This window comes from Pogona vitticeps, chromosome 1, assembly GCF_051106095.1.
Source record: "Pogona vitticeps strain Pit_001003342236 chromosome 1, PviZW2.1, whole genome shotgun sequence".
NCBI lineage: Eukaryota > Metazoa > Chordata > Lepidosauria > Squamata > Agamidae > Pogona > Pogona vitticeps.
The window spans coordinates 45728997-45752452 of NC_135783.1; the positions used below are offsets into that span (position 1 = coordinate 45728997).

A 23456-nucleotide genomic window follows, 5' to 3' on the forward strand; every position below is an offset into this window, starting at 1 on the left:
ATGGAATAAAGAATGAAGAGGTACTTCGTCAGACAGGAAAACAAACAAACAAACAAACAAACAAATAAAGTTGATTATTTGTGGGGGTGCCATTCCCAAGGTTGCTGAGCCGCATGGTTGTTCTAGTGAGGGAAAACTCTCCTAGCATCCTGTGGCTGCTTCTGAGGGGAGGAGCTGCCACCATTCCTCCTCTAATGTCCATTTTTTTACATATGCCAATGAAGGTGTTATCTATCTAGCATATACTATATTGCTACCGTTGTGTTTTAGTGTTCAGTCTTTTGAGTGGATGAATCTCTGCCTTAGTGTGTTTGTGAGTTTGAAATGCATGAGTATGTTGTGTTTACCAAAAGTCCTTTTGAGCTTTTCTGATACACACGCCATGTAAATAATGACCATCTTCTTCCACTGGCTCTGGGTCTCTGACTGTTCCATTGTCCTGCTGGGTTGGGACATTGCCTTGTAAAAGGCCCATTTTGGATAGCCACAGGCACTCTTCAGATGTCTGTCTTCCTTTTTGTTGGCTTCTGTGGAGGTGGAGATGTTTCTTGCTCTGTGGTTTAGCATCCTGGTGACCCGTGGTTTGTGTTGCAATGGGTGATGAGTGTCAAACTGCAGCTATTGATCAGTGTGTGAGAGTTTTCTGTAGCTTTCTATTCCAAAGCTACCATTGGCTCCTATGACGACTGTGCAGTCCAGGAAAGCCAACCGGTTGTTTTTGGTGTCTTCCCTGGTGAACTTGATATTTGAGCCCACTGCATTTACGTGGTCTGTGAGGGTTGAATGAGTTTTGCTGGATGAGACTGTATATGCCACACTTGTCCTGCTTTAAAGGACTGTGCTTCTTCCATCTCTCCTTTTCCTCCATCTACATTTAAAGCAGATACCCAAACCCAGCTTGGCCTTTCAGCTTCAAAATCTTAGACATAGGCAGGTTAGACTGTCTTGCAAAGGGCAGTCTTCACCTTGAAAGGCTATTCTCTCCAGATCTCACTTAAAGATGAACAACCATAAAAACAACAGAGACTTTGGAGTTTCCCAGCAACACGTAGAACCTAGATAGCAAGATTAAACGGGTAGACAAATCAGCTGTTCCCAGCCTTCCCACTAGAATACTATGTATTTATTTCTATTTATCTGATAGTCAGTTCCCCCTAAAATTACAGTTAAACATACAGAAATATTATGCAAATGTGTTTTGTTCGTTCTTTTTTGGAGATGTGTAAGTCACCATCCTAAGGCAGGGACTCTGATCCCCAGAGCTGATCATACACATCATCATCTTCCATGTCTTATGGAAACAGCAGGTGGCTGTGATGGGAATGGAAGGTTGCTTTCTAAATAGGAGAGATGAAATGCATTCTCAGCACTGCAGTGTTCCAGCAGTGCTAAACAATAGGTTGAAAGCCTCTCTTTTTCTACTGGTGTGTTTGGCTCAGGCCCCAGACCTATTTCCTATTATGCTCTGTGAAACAGCATTGTTTTATTAAAACAATAAAAAAAAATGAGCCAACAGGGCAGAGAGAATGAGAGCAAGCGAGCTGCATGATGCTCAGGAAGTATGTTTGTATTTGAATTCTGACCTTCTTCATATTACCTAGTTTACAAAACTATTGATCATTTTTAAAACTGAAAACAAAACTCGCTAATTAGAAGAACTAGCCAATTAGTTTGGTTGCTCTGGCTGTAAACCATGTTGGATATCCCACTAGTCTCACAGTTGGGATTCTGGTCCCCATGAAACCTACTCCTGTCCCATTCCTCAGTTGAAAGGCTCTGCCTTCCCCAGGAAGAGTAAAATTAGTCAAGAAGCTGAAGTTTGCATACTGGGCACCGTAATGACAATAAAACACCGCGCCTGAATAATGTTTTGAAAATTGTTTTCACAGGAATCACCTTTCTTCCAAAACTTTTTTTAAAAAAATATCACAATTCTATCTCTCGTGGCTTTGTAGAAAGCTTTGGCGATGAGAAAATAAATAAATTTTCATCATCGGATAATGAATAATCTCAGAATAAAGGAGATCCTAAACAGATCTTCACATAGTCTGGTATTGTTAGAAATGCTGCACCAACAAAAATCACACAAAACAATTAAAAAAATGAAGAGCCCAATCCATATGCTTTCATGAAAAATATCAACCACTATAAAAAAGAGTTGTCTTTTCACCCCTTGATGACATTTTCATCCCACCTAGAAAAAAAATGTCCCCTTTGCGAGATGCACAATCTCTACATAAATTGTGATGTGTGAATAATGCACACACATGCATTTCACATGTACAGAGTATACATGTGCTGAAAGGCCACACCCGAGTAGACACTGCCTAGGGGGGCAGGGTTTAAATCGAATGAATGAATGAATGAATGAATGAATGAATGAATGAATGAATGAATGAAGGAATGAAGGAATGAAGGAAGGAATGAATGAAGGAAGGAAGGAAGGAAGGAAGGAAGGAAGGAAGAAAGAAAGAAAGAAAGAAAGAAAGAAAGAAAGAAAGAAAGAAAGAAAGAAAGAAAGAAAGAAAGAAAGAAAGAAAGAAAGTGCCCACACAGCCTGTGAAATGCATATCTGTAGCACGATTTGGGCAACTTTTAGCTCTCTAGTGATTGGACAGTTGCTTCTACCAGCCTTAGTCAGCATAGGCAATGGTGCAGGATGCTGCTGGCTGAACTCCAGTAACTTTTATAGGGCCGCAAACCAACCTACAGCACAATCATCACCCACTCATGTTTGAATTAGCACCTGGTAATTCTTACATACTGACTGGATAGCTGAGTGGGTTAGGTATCTGGTTGGGAGTTCAATTCCCCACTGTTTCTCCTGAGAGACGAGCCAGCCTGTGTAGCTGTGGGCAAGCTGCACATCCTCAGGTCACCCCATAAGCAGGGATTAGCAAACCACTTCTTATTCTACATCTAGAAAACTCTGGAAAATGTCACCATATGTCAGAATTGACTTGATGGCATGCAATGATAATCACTACTTTTTATACAAAAATACCACTGCTGATCGAGCTGCTTTTGCTTCTGGGTTCTCTGTTGCCTGCTAAGAGGCTGGGTGGGCTTGCCCATGTTCATGTGCCTGCCCTCCTGGGTCTCTGTCATTACTACTGTTGAGAAAGCAAGTAACAGAGTACTGCATCTTGCCTGAAGTCCAAACACAATCACAATTTTTTTCATGTCTACATTACCACTGTATTACTTACAGTATATAATAATAATAATAATAATAATAATAATAATAATAATAATAATAATAATAATAATAATAATAATAATAATAATAATAATAATAATAATAATAATAATAATAATAATAATAATAATAATAATAATAATAATAATAACAACAACAACAACAACAACAACAATAACAATAACAATAACAACAACAACAAACAGAGACCAGAGGCTTTGGGGGGTTCTAGGCCTGCAAAACCTCCCCAGTCTGCAAACTAGAACTCATGTTCCATGCAAATTATTTTTGCCCAGCCTAAGATCAGAGTTCCTATTAATGCAACAGAGTTTCCAAGAGCAGCAAACCAAGACTAGTTTCAATGCAAAGCTTTTCTGGCCTGACACAGTCTGTTACATTGAATCTTGGTTTACTAGATCAGTGCAGAACACCTCCTGCCCCTCTGAAAATGGGTTTGGAATCTCCGTGGGCCATGTTAGGGTTCCCTTCCCTGGCTGTACAGTGTTCCCTTTCTGCTATACTAGGCCAGCCACAAGGCAATCTCTTTCCTCTTCCTCAACAGCTGTCAGAAAGATTTGCCTGGCTTTGTCTGAAATGGATTGACATGGCTGAGGATGATAGGGGAGATCTTCAGGAGCTGGATGTACAGTGCCACACATAGGCCCATTGTGGCCTGTCCCTCTGGCCAGTGAGCCACTTCTGTCAAAGGGACAATGGGAGATTTTCTGATTATGCTCTATCAACAAGAGAGCAGACAATCTGGCTGCTCCCAGCCCAGCAAAATGAGGCACATTGTAAGTGGACAGAGTATTTTTTGCACTCCCGGTAACCTGGGAGATATGAATCTCTTATCTTGCTTGCAAACACTCCTGTTATTTTTACATGTGACATTTGGTAATGTAGCAAGGGTGCTGCAAACCCCCCCTCCAGTTTGCAGAGATGAATAGCTCCTGCCATTTCCCTTTTGTATCCACTGCTGAGCTATTTGAAAAGAGCAGGAGATAAGTAGCCTTATGACCACTGCAGATTAACAGACTCTGAGGCGCCAAATGCAGGTTATTGCTGCTGGGCTGTTGAATTTACGTTTATACAGACCTTCCTGTGCAAAGAACCCACCGGATAATAGGCCTTGTGCGAACTGAACAGAGAGCTGTGAAAGCCTGGGGTGGTGGTGGTGGGGAAGAATGCACTTTTATTCAAGAGCAGAGTGCTTCTCTACCAGCCCCCATTAGGGTTCAGTGTGAGTCTTTCAGATTGCCAGCAAGAAAGGAGTAAGGCAGATGGTTGCAGAAAGCTAAGTAGGCACCTTCTGCATAGAGAAAAAAGGGGAGGGCCTGCCCCCTCCTATCCAGCAGAGTAAGATGGCCACTGCAACGGTGGAGTTCCAGGGGTGGTAAATGGCATAGCCTTGCTGGTAGTGCTGCCCTTCTCACTCCTGACACACTGACTGCTGACTCTTCTAGAACTGTGACACTGGCCATAAGTGAGAAACAGCCAACAGCTTCCTTAAGAAGTGGCCTCTCGGGAGTCTAACAGCTTCCATATGCCTTGCTCTGAGGAGTCCTAGCGTAAGGCATTACATATAAGAAGGATGTGAGATTTAGCTTTCTGTTGGCGTGATGGCAATCTTTGAAGACACCGTTAACCACCATGTCGTCCTTTGAAAAAGAACCTTGAAGAGCAAGGCATTTGGAACTTGATGAAGAGAGGAGTGAGGGAAAATGGGGCTTGGTGGTGAAGGCTGTTGGGTAGCCATAACAGCAGCAGGGGTGGCTCCTTTCCTCCCCCCTCAGGTGAGGGAACCAGAGCTTGGCAATAAATCATCAATTTTAATTTATTAAAAGCTGGTGCTTTAATATTTTTTTGCTTAATAGGCCAGACTGCGACTAATTTAACGTTTTAACTTAATTTAGTGACTTAATTGTAATGTTAATGAGGTTTTCCATCATTAAGCACTGCTAATCATCACTATGATCTCTGCCTAAGAGGTCACAAGTGGGCAGCTTCTCCTTCCTTATTGCATTTGAAATGCTTGTTCCTCTCGGTTTGAACTGAAAGGTAGACGTGGAGTTGGTTCACACCAGCCTATGATTGAAGTAACTCCCGCAGCAGTCTGGACCGAAAAGTTAGCCTGGTTGATAAAATTTGGGGAGCTGCACTTAAATTCTTTTTAGCTACAATTTGATTTGGATTGGTTTGTGACCAATGGTCACGAGATGTTAACGCACACTATATATTTGAGACATTTTTCTTCCTGCTGGTTCTTCCTATTTTCTTGGAAGTTCATTTCCACATTTAGAAACTGCTGCTTCTTGTTTTCTGAACACTTCCAATTTATGGTTTTTAATAACATTATATTTTAAAAACTTTCTCTTTTCCTCAGTGCAGAACAAAATACTGCCCCCTTGATTAATTATTTTAAATATAATGCCTAGTTAGTTATTTTGGATCAAGAGAATGTAACACATGGCCTGTACCTACACATTTCTTTCATTAAAAAAACCTTATGTGAAATTACAGCACCATAACATCCATATCTGCTTACAGATAAGTGTCGGTCGGGCTTAGTCTTAAGTAAGTAGGTACATATAGGATTGTAACTCTTTTTTCCGGTTAGCTCATGTCTCTAGATCATCCAACAGAGAAAAGGTTGGTTTTCTATGTTCACCTTTACAAACATTGTCAGTCCAGGTTTTGGAAACAATAGAGAGATGGAGATTAGAAAAAAGACACCAAGGTAATTAGGAAGGCACATCTCAGTGTATATACAGTGGTGCCTCGTATTACGACATTAATTCGATCCAGCGAAATTGCTGTAGAACGAAAACGTCATAATGCGAAAATAAAAAGCCCATTGAAACGCATTTAAACCCGTTTAATGTGTTCCAATGGGCTGGAAACTCACCATCCAGCGAAGATCCTCCATAGGGTGGCCATTTTTTGTGCCTGTGCAGTGAGGCATCCGTCCCAGAAAACAGCGGGGAGCCATTTTATTTACCTGCTGGCCATTTTGAATCCACCAATCAGCTGGAGGAAAATTGTCGTTTTGTGAAGAATCAGTTCCCGAAGCAGGGAACCGATCATCGCAAAGTGAAAAAACCCCATTCAGACCATCATTTTGCGATCACAATTGCGAACTCAAAAAGATCATTGTAATGCAGTTTCGTCGCAATGCGGGGCAACCGTAAAGTGAGGCACCACTGTATTAGGAGTGTAGATCTGTTTAAGAACTTGATTACCTACTAATTTTGGCAGAGGTGATTTCATCACTGTAAATGGTTATAAGAGACTTAGTTCATTTTCAAGTTCATGTTAGTTTACAAGTTTAAAACAGGACTGTTTGAGAAAACATTAAAAAGGAACTGGAATACGAGGGGTGCTGATAAGTATTGAGCCTTTCACAGAAAAAAATTGAGCTAGGAAGTATAAATTGCAGGGTGTATTGGCCAATTTGTCTGTATTCAATGGTGCAAAAATCAACTACCTATGATTTTAACATATCTTTCATGTTCAGGTCCAAAGTGAACATGGCAGCAATGCCAGAAAAGTTCAATGTGGAAGAGCATAGGACCATAATCAAGTTCCTGTTTCTCCAAGAGAAAGGCGCAAAGCAGATCTTTGATGAAATGTCACAAACTAGGGGTGACAGTGGCCCTTCATATGCAACAGTTAAACTTTGGGTTGTCAATTTTTAAACTGGCCATTTCGGTGTTGAAAGTGAGAAACCCAGTAGAAGTCCTGTTTTTGTCTCTGTGCCTGCAAATGTGAAAGCCATCAATGACATGATCATGGAGGACTGCCAAATATCAGCCAAAAGTATTGCTATATATCTGAGAATATCACGTGAGAGAGTTGGTGCCATTATCCATGACGACTTGGAAATGAGAAAGCTGGCAGCAAAGTGGATCCCCAAACTTTCGACAACCGAACAAAAGAGGAAACGTGTGGAGTCATTGGTGGCTGTTTTGGAAAATTTTTGCAAGAAACGAGTCAGATTTCCTGGGCAAACTGGTAACTGGTGATGAGACATGGATCTACTGTTATGATCCTGAGACAAAGGAACAGTCTAAGGAATGGAGGCACAGTGGTTCCCCCAGGCAAAAATGTTTTGAGTGCAAAGGTCGGTGCAGAAGCAAATGGCAAGAGTTTTTTGGGGGGATAAGAAGGGAGTTCTGCTCCAACAGGGTTCAACCATCAATGCAAAATATTACTGTGCTTTATTGATGAAGTTGAGGCAAATCATCAAGGAAAAACATTGAGGAAAGCTCTCCAAAGGTGTCATCCTGTTGCATGACAATGCCTCATCACACATTGCAGGAGAAACAATGGCAAAACTGTCCTCCTTAGGCTTTCAAGTGATACCCCATCCACCCTATTCTCCTGACCTGGCTCCTTCTGAGTATTATCTATTCCCCAAAAGAAACACCTAAAGGGACAACAATTTGGGAGTGTTCTGGAGGAAACTAATGCTGCAAATGAGTGGTTACACCAGCAGTCGGAAGAATTTTATTTGCAGGGACTTAAGAAGCTGCAGGACAGAAGTTGCAAGTGCATTGACTTCCTGGGGGAATATGTAGAATAGTGTGGCAGTTACAGCTTCCTAGCTCAATTTTTTCTGGGAAAGGCTCAATACTTATCAGCATCCCCTCGTATCCTTTTCTTTGAACATTCAGGTTAGTTATTAGAACCAAATAAAGATCAGAAAAGAGACATCAGGGTTATAGGGGCATAAAGAAGACACTAATTCCAGTGCATGTGCAGAGTTCAAATCCAAAATTAAACATGGCAGCATCGATTTATTTCAGTAGCTTATAATGGACGGTTAAGAAATGTTAAGCAAATAGGTAGTAAAGTATTTGTTCTGTCTTTTATTTTTATAGTTTCTACTGCCAAATCAATGCAAGTTATATATGTGGTTAATGTAGATCACAAGGATATAGCTTGTTGGTGGGGTGGAAAGAAGAGAAAAAAAGATCATGCAGGTCAGTGACAAAATGTAACTGTTCTAAGATGAGAGCCCCACGCTTTCAGACTGACAGCCTTCTTCAACCTGACAGCTTCCACACCATCCCCAGCCTACAATTGCATTATTTTATTTATAGTCCAATTGTAAAAAGCAGCAGGTTGGGGAAACAACTTTAAAATGACGAGAAGTGTCCTCTCAAAGGAGCCAATAATAAATGTATTTCTAAGGGTCAATGGTGACAACTCACCATTGGGTGTTATGAAAAGTAAAAGGGAAAAAGAAAAAAGGCAGTTATTGTAGCACTTTAAAGACCATCAGATTTATCTCAGTGTGAACTTTCATGGATCAAAATCCACTTCTTCAAACCTTAGGAGTGGAGATGCATGTCTCCTATATATTTATTCCATCTTGGTGGGATTTATGTCCAGGTGAAGGTACAGATAACATACAAAATAGCAGCGGTTCATTAACACACGATTAGCACTATCATGTTTTTAATTAGCACATTCTATCCAAGCTGATAAGGTAGGGTGGTTAGTTCAATAAATATTTCTTAGCCTTCTTGTGACAATCAGATCTGTAAACCTCCTTAACCACTGGGGAATTCTAGGAGCTATTGTCAAAAAAAAGTATTTATTTATTTATTTATTTATTTATTTATTTATTTATTTATTTATTTATTTATTTATTTATTTATGTATGTATGTATGTATGTATGTATGTATGTATGTATGTATGTATGTATGTATGTATGTATTTATTTATTTATTTATTTATTTATTTATTTATTTATTTATTTATTTATTTATTTATTTATTTATTTATAAGCCTGCTTTTCTAAGGTTTTGAGTCACAGGGACAGCCTCCACAGAGAGAAGCAGCATTCTGCTGCAAAAAGATAACCTCTTTACACACGGAGGATGATGAGATGAGTGTGAAGGGCACCTGCACCCATTTGCTCTTTTCCTCCTTGTACATGGAGCATACACATGATTTAGTTATGTAAAGAAGGTTGTTGAGCCTGGCACATTGTGAGTAACATGATGAAGGAAGTGAAATTTCCCATAGCACCTCTGCCCTTGGGATGCTCTGGCACAACTTTCTCAACATACACTTGATGCAACAGTGAGGTGGGCCAGTCAGATGTTTCTTGCTGAACTGAGGTCTCCTCAAGTCCCTGGTGACTGCCTGGTACTTACTCTCACAGGACAGAGGGGGCAGACGCTATTCATGTACACTGCATTCTTTCCTAGTCTCTGCCTTATGTTCTATCCATTTTGGACAGCTGAAAGAACATCCAAGGGAGAAAAGCAGAGTCAAGGAAGTGTGTGGGGAGGCAGAGCCACTTGTGTCCTTGAGAAGTAGGATGGGACATGCTCTGTCATCACTTTAGAAAACATATATAAAGTGCCCGTACAGCTTGCTCAAGGGTGGTCAGAATGCAAATGGAACATCTGCCATCCTTGTTTGCTTGCTGGAACTGGAGTAATGGCACTTCAGTCATGCCAGGCCAGTGATACTAATGACACTTTGCCATCCTATGGCACCTTCTAATCACACTTTTGTGAAAATACCCATTTGATATAGAATGAATTTCAGTATCACTGGACTGCAGGGAAGCTGTATCTGCACATACACCCCTGTGTTAGAAATAGAGAAACAAGAGGAGAAATTCTCTTGCCAGGACCTTCCAGACTATCGGGTTATAGTGCAACAGATGTTCCACTTGGTATTTGGGTGCATCAGCTCCAGAGCATTCCTTAATATAGTTCTTCTCTTGATGGGGGGGGTGACACTTCCGTGACATTATGCTACTATTCCTTCTGGAAATGGAAGAGCTGTTTGGAGTAGTCCTTGGATACTGCCCCGGGACATCACTAATGCTAAGCAACAAATCCTCCACTCTCCCTTGATCACCAGATGCTGGACACTGAGACTGCAAACAAGACTTGCCCTGCTATGCAATCAGATAAAACAGTCACCTTCAGGTTACCTTATGTATTAGAGACGTGAAGACATTTTGTCAATATCCTCATCTCAATCTGTATAAGCTTAATGTGTCTCCAACAGAGAAACTGTGAAGCTAAGCGCACATGTGCACACGCACACACGCAAACACACACACACTCGCTTTAGCAATCATAGCAGCATGAGGTGATTGATCAAAATGATGCAACCAACACATCCAATACAATCCAATTCTAAAAGCCTGGCGGAGACTGCCCTCCAAAATCTTGCTGTCTCACAGATTAGCATAAAAATTTTGAGATTTGTGTGAGAATGAGATAAGCAGGGATTTATATCGCTAGGCAGAACACATGAACATACAAATTGATGCTTGGATGGGATGGAAAGACTTTTTAAAAGCGTTGACTTTTGAACTGCAACATGTCTTAAGTCAGTACTGTATCCATAAAAGATGGGGGAGGGGTACAACCTTCCTACCTGAATGACTGCACGTGAAAATTATTGGTGGACAGTATCATCCATTCCAAATCCATATTTGGTTACAAGAGACAGGAATGCTTCTGCTACCAAACTCAGATGATGGAGCTCTTTGCCCTACAGAAGTTTATTTCACTCCATCCTTGCTGATCTTCTGCTGCAGCTTTACTACTTTTTCTTGCTCCACTCTTACTGGAGTCTAGATGCCATAATAGCTCTTCTGTCCTTGGATGGTGGAGCCCTAAGCAATTATGCTGTGCTGCATACAAACCAGTCCGTTTCAGTAATCTACATATGGAATGTCACAAAGGTATGTGCCCTTGTTGTGAGTTCAGAAATTTCAGATAACAAACACATCTGGTGCATCAGCCTTAATGGTGCACATGCTCTCTTGGCCACCATTGAAACCTGGGTATCCATTCTCAGGACTAAATCCAAGAGCAAAACCAAGCTGTGAACCTGAGTTTTCAGACAAGTATACTCTCATCTAATACAAGCTTCACCTCTGTTCCCTGATCTGCCTTTTGACTGACTAGGAGCACTTCTGTCTTGTCTGGGTAAAGTTTCGATTTGTTCACCCTCATCCATTCCATTATTGACCCCCGACGATGGTCTAGGCTCACAACAGCTTCCTTTGGAATCAGATGGAAAAGAGATAGAGAGTTGGGTGTCATCAACATATTGGTGACACCAGACTGTTTAACTCTGAACAACCTCTTCCAGTAGTTTCACATATATTTTGAACAACATGGGGGTGAAGGGAAGGAGTGGAATTGAATCTTGGAGCCAACAGGCAGGGTATCAGACAGTTTTCTCCTAGCACCACCTTGTGAGCTTACCCCAATAGTAAGGTTTAAGGCCACTGTAAAACAGGACTTCCAAGTCCCATCCCAGGGATGCCCTTGTGACCTGCTCCATGCCAGTTATAACATCCTCCATCCTAGGCTAATCTTGGGTCAGGTAAGTGGTAGGAGGATTCCGGTTGAGGGTCCAGTAGGTGGTGTCCAATCCAAACTCCTATGGCATTGTGGAAGGATCCTTGGTTCAGCCCAAATGTCCCAAGGTTTTTGTGTAGCTGGAGTGAGGGCCTATGGCAGTACAGTTGGTGCAGGCTCAAGGGATGCCAGTCCCCCTACCCAAAGCTGGCTGCTGCTGGATCATCTGTGGGCAGAAGAAGGTGCTCAATTCCATTTCACTCCTGAGGACTGACTTGCTAACTCTGACTCTGTGGCTCTGGGGAGAAGGTCAGACAGTCCCTCCCATCCAGAATAGTTTGGGATATCCTTTATTCCTCCTGGGACCTATGTATGTTTCTAGCTCCAAATCATGGTGTTCCTTTCTCCAGCCCACCTGGGCTCATGGCTAACCGGACACACCAATGAGTCACATCCGTCTGCCACTGAGTGGATTCCTCTTCCTCTTTCTCCTCTGCTTCTTCCCTCCCTCTCCCTCCTTCAACGCTCCCCCATCATCCCACCATCTGGATTGCCCTCTGCTTTTTCCTCCCCTTGCCCACTTTCCACCATTCCTTCTAAACCTTCTACCTCTGCACTTTGAGGAACCACATTGGTGGCATCCCCAGGCCATGGGGCAATAGTTACAGCATACGTCGTTCTTGTCAATCTCCCATGCTGAGTGCTCAGCTCTGCAATACCACAAAAGGTGAGAGTTGCATCAGCAGACCCACACACACTCCTGCACTGGTCCAGAAGGAAAGTATGGTTGGTGGTATCAAAAGCCACCAAGAGGTCCAGCAGAACCAATAGGGACATAACTCCCCTGTTCCTTTGTTTGTGTAGGTTTCTCTTGCCCTTGCCTACTTTCCACCACTCCTTTTAAACCTTCTACCTGCACTTCAAGGAACCACATTGGTGGCATCCCCAGGCCATGTTGACTAAAACCATTTCCATCCCATAAGCAGTCCTGAAGCCTGGTTGAAATAGTTCTAGATGATTTCCAGGAATCACTGGAGCTGAGAACCCATCACTCTGTCCAGTATCTTGCCCTTAGAGACATACCTGTTATGGTGGGGTTCAGAGTGGGCTTTTTCAACAGCAGTCTTACTACCGACCCCTTTAGGCATGCTAATCGCCTGCCTTACTGCAAGGAGGCACTACTCCCCTTCTCCTCCAGTCAGTTCCCCTCTGATGGCTTTTATAAGCCAAGAAGAGCAAGAGTCTTGCATACACATGGTAGCTCTCACCTCTCCAGGGATCCTGCCTGCTTCCTCAGGCTGCCCAGATTGAATGGCATCAAATCTCATGAAACAAGAGGGAGCAAAAGACACATTATGTACGCCATCTGAAGGCAGCTGCTCTGGACCATCTCTTTCCTGACTTTTATTGCATGGTGCTGCTCCCACTGTTTATTCAATCAAATTCCAAGTTACTCACACCTGTCAAGGCAGCTCACCCCTTTCATCTTGGGACTTTGACTGTAGTCTTAGGGCTGCTTTCTTTTTACTGCTTACCACAAACTTGGGTTTCTTAACATTTTGGACCACATTCATTACGAACTGTATTGACTTACTGAGTAACATTTGCACATCTTTTTCAGCTAGTAATACCATGTGGTCTGCATAGCAGAGACATTGTTGATAAATTCTTTACCGACAATGCAGCTTTGCAACCTCTTTGTTTAGGAAGGCAGTACCATATTGCATAGCCTTGCAGTCCTTCTTCCTCACTCATATTTTTGCTGGCACTAGTTTTAGTTGTTGTTATTTGCTGCATTGCTATTTTTGCTGGCTTTTAAATATTTTTATGATGGGGATTACTGCACATGGAAAAGTGTGATATATGTATTTAAAATAAATAAATAATTCAATAGCCCATTTCTATTTAAAACTATTTGTAGAATCTCAGTGGGCTCCTGCATTTACAAGTGTCAGCAACGTCCGGCCTATGATGTGTTTGTTCAGCTCTTATTGGTCTCTCCCTGTGTGGCCAGCGGTCCATTTGGGGAGACTGCACGTTCTCTGCCTCTGTTGTCACAGGTGTCGGTCACTCAAGAAAAATGTTAGTTGACTAATCGCATCTTCTATAAATTCATTCATCTATCAAGTGATTCAATTACTTTGTTTTTATTTTTTTTTAATTTTATTTTTTAACTACTAGAATTCTTCATCCAATATGGACTACAGAAATTTTGTCTGTGGGATTCTGGGACTTGTAATTTTTCAAAGCAAAGTCTGCTGTTTCTGTACTGCCCCACAGTGCTTAAAGCACTCTCTAGGTGCTTTACAATTTAATTAAGCAGCCTTACACACTCTGTTCACCAAACCTGGAAGGATGGAAGGCGGAGTCAACCTTGACCCAGTTACCCGAGCCCATGGGGATCAAACTCAGGTTGTGAACAGAGTTCGACTGTAGTACTGCAGTTTAACTGCTGCCCTATGAGGCTCCTTGACCTAGCAAGTTGTTCATGCTTGCTGTGAGATTCTGTGAGTTTTAATCCATGTCCCCATCTTTGCCAAAACCTACTGTATATGGTACTTATTACATTATGGATTGTAGGTGCATGTTTTACATAATCTGAAGTATTATCCGTTTCAACAGATAAATTTGACATGTACCAAGCCACAACCTTCTGAACACTTACTAGGAAGTAAGCCCCACAAGACCAGCCCTACCATTGGGGAACGTGAGGCAGTAACTTCATGTGACAGAGAGTGGGGGAGCAAAGCAGCAATGGGGTGCTGGAGGACAAAAATGTATGCATTGCACAGCTTCACTTAAGAACCCCGGTACTGTCAGGTGAGTTAGAAGATACTTACCCTTCATCAGCTCTGAAGTAAGATTTGGTTACCAATCTGGTCATCTTTTCTATGTGGAATTAGGCATGGAGGTGGGAATGCCATCTTATTCCTTTCTTGAGCAACAAAATGTCTTGGGCTGCCCCAAGGCCCTACTGCCGATAGTGACATTTATTCCTGAATAGATTTGCATAAGATTGGATGTCACGCCTTTAGCTGACTATTAAACCAGCTAAAATGTACAGTGTTTTTATTAAATGATGCATTTTATTAGAGTGCAATCTCCATACAGTAGTATTTCTACTTGTAAAACCCATGAACGTAAATAGTCACGCCCTCTTCAAACCTGTCTCTCTCAATTCGAAATATCGTTATGAAAAACATTTAAAAGTATCTGAAACACTTTTTTCCTAAATTTACAGTCTTCTTTTCTTGCTGTTTGGTTTCTGCATTAGCTCCAGCATAAAAAAGAAAGATAGCAGGTGCCCTCCTCCATGCCCTGGGATGGTGCAATAAATAAATGCGCTGCATGTTGAGAAAGCAATCTGAAACGGCTCCACATGTCTTCCTGTACTGAGCACACTTTCCACCCCACACACTCTTCTCCTAAAATGCTGGTATGCAGAAATATCTTAGACAGAATAGCAGCGGGTGTGTTGGGCTGCTAGAAAACCCTGGATTTGAGCATGTAGGCAGCACTGTGTGAAAAGCCAAGGGACAAAATAATAAGGGGCATGCTGGCTCCTGAACAAGAAGTATTGGCAGAGTTTTATGAGCTCACAGCCATCGGATTTGTTATATTTCATTCCCTAAAAGCCCAGCCGTATGCCTTTGTTGCATCCCCGCCAACTGCCCCAGGGTAATTTAATTTTGCCAGTGAATTCACACTTTCTCCTGCAATGGCTTCCATTTGTTGCCAGACAATTAAGGTTTTAAAAATAACCAGAGGAAAACTGTGTGTGTATGTGTGTTTTATTCCAAAATCAAACATATCACAGTTTCACTGAATTGTAGTCAGAGAGAGTTAAGAGATATTTTGGGAGCCAATTCTCCATGCACATTTTTTTGCACCTGAGTTATAAAAATATGCAACATTTTCAAAATGTGAACAGCACCATCAAATATAAAATTTGATATCAAACCTATTGAAGTATTCAGAAGCAGATGATCCAACATATTGAAAACAGGAAAGCCTCACATTGAGCCCTGGGAACTGCCAACTGGAGGAAATCCTTCACACAGTAACTTAAGATGGATGGAAAGGTGACAACTAGGTACGTGACAATATTCTTTTTTATAAGGTTTTGCCAACATTCATAGTTTATTTTTTTATTCTGCTTGGAAAGAAGTTGAGGTTGTTGCATTAAAAATATCAAATGAGGATGTAGCCAAACAAACTGTCAGATTTGTCTATCCAGGCCCCGGGCGTTGAAGCTTCTAACAATTAAAATATTAATTTGGAATCCCAGTGTATTCAGCCATGTTGGTAGTGCTAGATCAGGGTGGCCTCCTCTTTTTCCCAGGAAGAGGGAGAGAGATAATATGACCCTCTCCATGATGGAAATAGCTGGAAATATTGAAATGTCCTGGATAAAATGGAAAATAATCATATTTCAAGGGTTTTTTTTTTTGAAGAATTTCCCAAAATTCTCAAAGAGCATAGCTGAATAGTTTAAAAAAACTGAAGACATGCTAAAGAAGAATTGTCAGATTTCACCATCTCTACTCCAAAAGTAAGATGCAGTGTGGTGTAGTGGATTGAGGGTTGGATTAGCACTCAAGAAACCTGGGTCCAAATCCCTGCTTGGCTATGAAAACTCAGAATAGCAATGGTAAAACCACTCTTAAATATCTTATATACCTTGAAAATATCATTAGGATTGCCACACATCAGAAGCAACATGATGATATATAACATAACAATGATCCTGCAGCAGACTCTTAAGCACTTTAAAGGTTAAATGTGATTTACATGTAATATGGAAAAAGATGCTATGATTCAAGGCAGTAGAGCCACATAGTAATTTTAGACCATAGACTGAATGGACTTACATAACTTTTTGTTATGACAGCTAGCAGGGAAGGATGGTGATTCTGATTTCATGGCAATGAATTACCCTAGGCTTTAGCCTGGACTAGAGATGGGCACAAACTGCTGGTTCAGTGGTTTGTGCCAGTTCATCTGTCAGTCCAACAGGTGTTCCATGGTTCCCCGTCTCCTCTGGCAGGCGCCCACTCAGAGATAGCACCCAGAGGAGGCTGGGCAATGAAACCAGGGTGCTGCCTCTGCGTGGGCACCTGCCAGAGGAGGCAGGGCTTGAAACTGTGGACCACCTGTTAGACCGACAGATGAACTGCCAATTTGTGCCCAACTTTAGTCTGGAATGTGCAGGAGCTCTCCAAGGTGCTGAACCATACCCTTAAATAAGTTCAACACTTTGGATAACTCCTAGGAAAATTCAAGCTGAAACCCAGAGTAAATATACCACCCTGTGAAATTATAGACACCTGCTTCCGTTACCAACCCATATTTCTTCACCTCCTTCCAAAAGAGTAAAGCCAGTTGTGCTGTTTTGAGGGGGGCATTGCTCATTCTGCTAATCAGATCCCCCCAAATCGTGCCCTGACAGTTGTGCTGTTTCAGAGGATTAAATGCTGGAGCTCAGCATGGACTGAACATGAAAACTATGCAAAACATTCTGTCTAAATGGGAAAGAGAAGATGATGGTGGAGTGGTAATAAACAATTATTTATTGTTTGTGTTTATGATCGTTATTGTATTATTTGTAGTTTATATGCATTGGTTGTTAATTGCCCAGAGAGTGCATATTGTCCTATTGGGTAGTACATATATGAATGAATGAATGAATGAATGAATGAATGAATGAATGAATGAATGAATGAAGGCTGGGAGCAATGGAAGTGTCAGATCCATGCATATTCTTCACCTGATGATTGCAGTACCAAGGGATGGCTTCTTTGTTTAAATGGGGCATTCCAGGTGCAACACCATAGCATTTTCTAATCTCATTGAAATTCAAAGGTTTTTTGACTGTGGTTGTTGTGGGTTTTCCAGGCTCTTTGGCCGTGTTCTTAAGGTTTTTCTTCCTAATGTTTAACCAGTCTCTGTGGCCGGCATCTTCAGAGGACAGGAGTCAGAATTCTGTCTGTGCTCTGTTTTTTGATTGTGTGTGAGGGGGTGCAGGTGTGCACCTCTAGAAAGGTGTCCGGTCCAAGGAAACAACTGTGAAGAATATTTGCAGAATTCCTCATTCTTGTCAACTTTGGCTTTTTGGCCCAAGGAAACAACTCAAAGAAGAATTTGATAGCCTGGCAACATTCCTTGCCTCCTGCTGAAAACAAGACAAAGGGTTTTTCTTTTCTTTAAAGACTCTGTATTTCATACAGAACATTTTCTCATTGAAAAGCAAACTGTGGAGGCTCAGCAAGCATACAAGAATTGGTGGATTATAAGAAAGATGCAAACAGTCCACTTTAGGGGGTATGCAAAGATACTCAAGTGGCAAGTACTCAAACTAGAAGTCACTTCTGTTTTTGAGTAAAAAGACCCTCCTAAGTCTAGAACAGGAGTACCCAGTGTGGTGTAGAGAATATTGTAATGGACTAGGACTCAGGAGACCTGGGTTCAGTTCTCCAGGTCTACCATGGAAATTCATTTGGGGGTGGGTGCAACCGGTAAAACTACTCTTTAATTATCTCATTTGCCTTGAAAGCACTATTAGGGTAGCTATAAATCTATTCTGGCTTGACTACATGTAACAACAAGTCTAGAACAATTTGGGATAAAAGATGTGACAGAATTGCCTACCAGGGTGACCACAGGGTATGAAGGAGCTTTTTCAGTATTTCTTTTTTGGTCATACTTTAAGGTATCCAGGAGGAGCAGGTAGTAAACAGGTTAGTTGCAGCCCTTCAAAGTTCATATGAGGACTCCTGCTGGAACTCTCGAAGTTGTCAGTTTTACTTTACTTTGTCAGTTGTCCATAACAGACAGGAGCAGTCATCTCAGGTTTGCACAATTAATTTGTGCAGATTCCTGTGTTTAGCACCAAAATACATCCTTGCAGTAGTGAAGATGATTCACTGAGTCCTTGCTTACAGGGAGAAGCATGTGAGACAAAATAGGACTTTCATCTCTAACGGTATGTGAATGGGAAACCACACACAGGGCGGAATTCAACTAGAGTAGTATATTCATGCAGCAGCTGGTTGCACAAACAGTTGCACCTGCTGGAACTTTGTGTATGGAGGCACCCAATACCATTTTGTGGAAGTGGTTCTTCATTTGCCTACCTGTCACTGGGGTGTAGCTTCTTCCTCTGTGACATGGTTGGTCACTGATTGCCTGGCAGAGGGTGCTGGGACATCCCAACCAGCTCTTCAGTGCCAGAATATTCCCCCACTAGAGGCCCCTGCACTCTTACATGAATCCAAGATCTCACACAATGATACTTGTAGGGCTTTTCACTCCACTACTATCAAATAGGATCTTGGCCTTAGATATTAGAAAAAAGTGTCATATTACTTGCGATGTGAGATCAAGTCATTTCTGACTTATGGTGGCCCTATGAATGAGTGACATCCACAGTCATATTACTACTATCCTGTTGTACAGCTCTATGTGAATGGTTCAACTGCAAGATCAACGGTGTGCTCAGTTATACAATGTTGGCTGAATGGGTGTAAGGACCAGCACACTTCCAACTTGAAATGGATTTCAACCAACACTTTTAATTAGAATTTGGAAAAGTTACTTATTTGATTAGTTGGTTTTGTATGCTGCCTTTCCCCCCATAGGGAATGCAATGCAGCTTACAGTCAATTAAAATGACATAATAAACACAGTTGAAAAGACAGTAAGATATAATATTAAAAAGCAACTAAACAAGTAGCACTACTAAAACCATCGTTTTAAAACACTTAGAAACATACACACTTCAATTCAGAATCCTGTACCAGCCCCTACATGCCCAAGTCAGTTAAATGCATGCCTAAAAAGAAAGTGTCTGCCTCTTGGCAAAAAGACAAGATGGAGGGGGAACCTGGCTTCATGGAGGAGTGGATTCCATATCCTGGGAGCAGCTAGTGAAAATGCCCTCTTGTTTCCTCACCAATCGGGTCAGTGAGGATAGTGGGACCTAGAGAAGGGCCGCTCTATAGAGCCTTAAAAGCCAGGGAGGCTCCTATGCAGTGATACAGACCTCCAGAGAGCCGTATAGGGCTTTGTAGGTCATAAAGAGCATTTTGGATTAGTTATTGTAATAGGAGAGTTATATGCTTCTTGTAACAAGCACCAGTCAGCAGAATCACTGCAGGATTTTGAACCAGCTGCACACCCATTAAAGGCAGTACTATGTAAAGTATTGTGTTATAGCAATCCAGGCAGGATGATACTGCAGCATCTGCCACTATAGACAGATCAAACATCTCAATGAATGGGTGCAGCTGGTGCACCAATTTTAACTGTTTAACTTTTTCCTGGCCACCTCGGAAACCTAAGCATCTGGACTCAGGGCTGAGTTGGGAGCACCTCCATATTTTTTGAGTCTACTGTTGTTTTTACTGTTACATATTGTTGGGGATTTCTGTAAGTTGCAGTCCAAAAAATGAAGCTTTTCCACACCTTTTCATGATATCAGTTCACACGTTCAGTAGCCAGCCATCAACTGTACAGTAATCGTGTGTGTATGTAGAAATGTTTTTAACTGAATCTTTTTTTTGTTTGTTAACCAACCCAATCTACAATAGAAAAAGATAGAATCACATAGTGATAGATCAGAATAGTATTATGACTAGCCATTGCCATTACGGACATGCAAGGAAAAATCCACATAAAACTTATTAAATACAGCCAGTGCAGGATAGCATTTGCTCTTAGGCTCAATTAGTTTCTGCCTGCTGTGTGCAAGAGGGATGAACTGATAATGCTAAGAACACAAACAAAAGAAGTCCTCTTCTCAATGAACAAGAATAAAATCACAAGCTTTGTAAATATAAAATATAATCTACTCAGAATTTGCTCAATTTCAAACCCACAAATTAAATTTTTAAAAAAATAAATAATATCATCCTCTAAAAAGATTATAGCCACAGTGGTTTGTTTAGTACTTCTACAATGTCATTTCAGGTAGCTATTGTGGAATTATTATACTATACCAAAAGAAAGCAATTTTTTATGTACTCCCATAGTTAAAAGGCTCTGTAAGGAAGGGTACAATTAGCTATAGAATTTACTGTTGTTTTGTTTTGTTTCATGTACAGAGCAGTACAATACTTTCTATATAACAGACCAACCCTATGGATTTTCATTTTTACTGTAGCATCTGCATCTGTAGAAATCTGGGATGGTCTCCTAAATGCTGTTGAACTACAAATCCCGTCATTCCTTGCTATTTACTATGCTGGCTAGGAAGGATGTGAGTCCTCAAGTCACATCTGGAGGTCCCCACTTCACCCATTCCTGATTCGTGTAAACCTGATCCTGCCCCAAACAATCACTCAATCACATTAGTGCTAGAAAATATAAGCATCCTACCCCAACAGGGATGTAAAGGATGCTATTATTATAATTCCTTATTCTTGTTGGTTTGGAGTTTCCAAACATGATGAGAATCCCTAGTGAGGAATTTCCAGCCCAACAGCAATTCCTTTGCATGGAAGCCTTTGCCCTGGAGGTATTTTGTTTTGTATTGTCACTCTTGGTGGTTGTCAATGATCACAACCTCATTCACTTTACCTTTTTCATGAGCCCAATCGTTTGGCTGCTTCTGCCTGCTTGGAAGGATTCATGAATGAGTTTGCATCACTGTAAGAATCCATGGGAGCCCAATGAAAGAAGGGAAAGAAGCATGGCTCAGCAATAGAGCATGTGATTTGCACACAGAAGATCCCGGGCTCAATGTCTGTCATTTCCACGTAAGACCAGGGAAAATACCTGCCCCCAAAACTGGAGAGCTGTTCCTTCCAGACTTGATAAGAATCCCTGACAAAAATACTGAGTTAGATAGAACATGGTCCTGTCTTGATATAAGACCGCTACTAATGTTTCTGTGAGATAAATATGAACACCTTTCATCTGTTTTCTTTGCAAAATACAGTATTTCCCTCCTGAGCAGAGACTGAGAATTGCTTGCTGAAATGCAAACACACCTAGCCATGGCAGTTATTTTGTGACCCTGTGATATGCATAAGAATGAGCCAGTGTTCAGTTACAATTGGGAGGGAAACCTCAGTCCTCCAGGGGAAGCTGTTGTGTTTGACTGAACCTGGGACACCCCCTGAAGAGAAACTTCTGTTTGGTTTTGATCTGCAGAAGACAAAGCTTGTGTTTGTAGCAGGCACTGATTTCACAGTCTCTGTGTAAAAAGGACTTTAATGCAATAGGGAAAGGCATCTTCAAACATGTTTTCCTTTGCTACATCGGCATCCTTTATGAAAGGTTGCAGTGGGGGAATTGAGGCAAAGGACTCTGTCAGAGATAATAATAAATTATTAGCTGAAGCTAGTCAAGTTTCATTTGACAAGATTAAGACTCAACCTTCTTGCATGTAAGGATATACTGACTTAAAGCTGCACTTCTGAAAGCACAAGTTGCATGTTTCGCTCAGGGTTAATGCTGAGCGAGACAGATCTCATTTCATTTTACATTCTTAATGTTGTGTGTGAACAGTGTTTTTTCTTGAATTCTCTTCTGAGACCTCCAGATCAAGAGACTAGGGGTGGTGTGATAGCTCACAGAAGTCACCAAGAAGCTTGGAAGGCTCTCTCCTGATCTGTGTCCACAGGCCTTTTCTGCTGACTACATTTTATACATACTTAATGGGACTCTTCTGAGTGCATTTCAACAGAAGTGGGTGAAAAGCTTCCCCACAAAACCACTTAAAAACTGCCCAGGGTCTTGGTGAATCACTGAACAAACGGATTTTATTGTACAAGGTCATGCATATACATAAATCATATTCTAGTAACACAAAACCACATGAAAATGCAATGATAATAAATGTGCTCCTCTCCAGCAGGACTATTTGGAGATCTAACCAGTTTTCCTCCATTTGCAAAGTCCCTTCCCCTTCCAAAACTGTACTGATTCTTGCAATGGTGCAATTATTATTATTTTGTTTTGTTTCTTCATGTATTTATGTTATTTATATAAATATAAATATGCCAGGTCAACAGCATACCAATCCTTGTGATTTCAGGCCCCAAAACCAATATGGGGGAGGAGGAGGGGTCTAGTCATGTCTTGAGACAAGCTGGTGTGATATCATGCAGTGGGTCCTGTCGGTGTAAGAAGGCCTAGGCCAAGTGCTTAGAGACCCTTCCCCTGCTCTCTTTAACCCAGTCCCTTCCCGTCTTTGTTAGCTTTTAGGTCCATTGATGTCACATAGGCTCAACACACTTAGAAACATCTTCATGCTAAGCCAGTAAAGGTGCCTCTAAAAGTCTGAATTTCTGGCTAAACCAGAGGTGGTGCCTGCTGGGAATGAGTGGAGATGGGCACCCAGGTTGATTCTTTTATTGCTAACAAACAAACTCGGACAGAAAAATCTAACTTACTTGCCTTCTTCCTCCTGTTTTCAGTTGCGCCGAGATTTGCTTCTCTGCCTGAAGAACTGCTGAAGCATAGCAAATCTCACAGATTTCGGCTATTGCCCCGAGAGCTAATAAACCGAGTGATTACATAATCCAGTCCTCGTCAGAAAGGCCTTTTTGTCATCAGAAAAGATTAGTCAAGTTGTATAACCAACAGCTATCGCTGCTGTTGCAGAGCTTTGAATTTCTGGTAAAATTCCCTTTTGCTATGCAGTAGAAGCAAGGAGATCCGCAGAGGAGAATGGCCACAAATTCCCCAGATAGTACACCCCTTTTTCAATCAACTGGCACTTAAAGTCTCAGTAAATCACTCTGAAACATTTGTAGGAGAAAGAATAAAAATACTTATAGTTGCTTGAAATTACAGGCTTGTATTTGCTGCTTTCTTATACTTAGTCACCAACTGAACAGATCAACAGCAAACAATTGCTTCCAACCAAGGAAAGAGAGGGAAAAGAACAGTCAGTAAAGAGGTGGGG

At 41.4% G+C, this 23456-nt stretch overlaps 1 long non-coding RNA gene across 1 annotated transcript in view; it reads right to left on the bottom strand.

The window, feature by feature from the left end:
* The window catches only part of LOC140706915 (uncharacterized), a 34708-nt gene extending 11687 nt beyond the window's left edge, over positions 1-23021 (bottom strand). Inside the window, exon 1 of the long non-coding RNA XR_012086854.2 lies at positions 22942-23021. This is a non-coding gene — a long non-coding RNA (uncharacterized LOC140706915). The remainder of the gene's footprint in view (positions 1-22941) is intronic.
* Between the last annotated feature and the right edge of the window lie 435 nt (positions 23022-23456).